The sequence below is a fragment of the Zophobas morio genome, unplaced genomic scaffold, assembly GCF_036711695.1.
Source record: "Zophobas morio isolate AGI-343-1 ecotype UQ-CSIRO unplaced genomic scaffold, CSIRO_AGI_Zmor_V1 ptg000167l, whole genome shotgun sequence".
Classification (NCBI taxonomy): domain Eukaryota; kingdom Metazoa; phylum Arthropoda; class Insecta; order Coleoptera; family Tenebrionidae; genus Zophobas; species Zophobas morio.
In genome coordinates, this window is record NW_026972271.1 from 387,070 (window position 1) to 388,936 (window position 1,867).

The window sequence follows — 1,867 nt, forward strand, 5'->3', positions numbered from 1 at the left end:
TTATACAAAAAGTACAGGAGACCAACAGCTTGTTTGTGTCTGATGCTCAGTGGCCACCTAATTAACCTGACTACCCTCTCATCCGATGTTATACCGCAACAAAGTTAGGTTAAGCAGTATTGGAGGCCTTACAAAAAGAGAGACCGGGCTCTAGCATGTTAAAGTTGTAAATAAATAAAGGGGTAAAACCAACAAAATAAGGTTGTGAGTGAGAACTGCGCACTTCAACTTCTTACTTAGAATTTTCTATAGATATTTAATTTACTTACATAGCGGTTTATTTAACATATATTTACATATTAGAAAACTTAAACTACGTAATTTATTAATGACCTTATCACAGGCCTTACATATCTATTATACTTTTATATTATATATATTCTGTTTCAATTCCTATTTCTTTTTAAAAATATATATTTATCTTTATATTGATTATGTCCCTGCTCTGAAGAAGAACTTTGAGCATTTATTGCTAATTTATTGGCTAGACATGAAGAACTCAGAAAAGAGTTAATTTCTACAAAGGCATTGAAGTTACTAAAATCACTCAGGATAAAAATAATTCTAAAAGGTGAAAGGAGCCTTATGATAAAATAAGTAACAATAATAATTTATTTTCGGTCTTACAAATTCTAGATCAACTCACATGCTTCTGAAGTGGTACTCGAAGAAAGCGAGGCTGTAAAGGTAACTATAGACCAGTCTAGTCACGCTGAAATACCTAATATTAAGAGTAATAGTAGTAGTAGAAAGGGTCTTTTAACTAATAGTTCCCATAATAGTGTCATTAATCAAATATAATTGTTAGTTAGCAACAACAGTAATAACAAACTAATACAGTAATAAAAATAGAAATATTAATATTAGCATTGATTGTAATAAGTTTAATCTAATAATTAAATAAATAATAGCCGTAATAAAGATGCCGACAACATGAAAGTTATTGGAGACTCAGAGAAGCTTCAAGAGCTTTACACGACTCAGTTGAAATAGAGATGGGTAGCGCTTCTGACACTGCCCCTATTATTGATGAACGACCATCTACTGCGGCACCTCTCTGGGAGCTTGTAGAAAGAGAAAATCCTCCTATTACCCTTTATGAAAAACTAAAGTAACCCCTTGTACAACTTTTGCAATTGAATGGCGCTACGATCCTAATGTCAAGAGTTACAGGTCTTGGAATTAAAATATTTTCGACAACAGTTGGAGAATACCACGTAATTACAGCGATAATGCACAAGCAGAAATTACAACATTTAACCTATCAATTACCCTGCGCTGCGACACCTCGGTGCGTTAAGTGCGGTGTCATATGACTGCGGAGTGTACTAAAACACGAGGCTCGCCTGCTAGATGTGCGAATTACGGTGAGGTATACACCGCCAACTACAGGGGCTAATAATGTTACCATTGGCGGCCTTTAGAACTCGATTAACCTATGCGACCTCGACACCAGATTACCACCTCGGATGCTGGCGTCACCCCCTACTATATCCTATACTACCCTTTGAAAGCGAGATCGCCAAAGCTCCCCCTGCGATAATCTTACTAATATTAATAACGTAGACGCAGTCACTCCACAACAGTAAGAACAGCGATCGCAACCGACTTTAGGACAGATGTTAGCTATTTTTACAACGAATCTTTCGACCATGCTCGAGACTGTGAAAGGCTTAGAACTGTCTGTAATGACTTTTAAAATTCAAACGCTTAATCACATCCCATTATTGTTTTAGAACGCGCGGAGGGCGTCCAGAAGAAAAAAACACGAGTTGCAGGAGTTAATGCAACGCGAAAGAATAGATATGTGTTGTCAGCAAAACACAGCTATCCCCAAATGTACCATTTAACATCTGCCACTTTGGAC

General features: G+C 36.6%; 1 long non-coding RNA gene across 1 annotated transcript; it reads left to right on the top strand.

Moving 5' to 3' along the window:
- The first annotated feature begins 450 nt into the window (after positions 1 to 450).
- On the top strand, positions 451 to 983 carry LOC135145649 (uncharacterized). Its single transcript, XR_010283522.1, has 3 exons — positions 451 to 571; positions 637 to 687; positions 912 to 983. It is a non-coding gene; the product is annotated as an uncharacterized LOC135145649 (long non-coding RNA).
- The last annotated feature ends 884 nt before the right edge of the window (positions 984 to 1,867 follow it).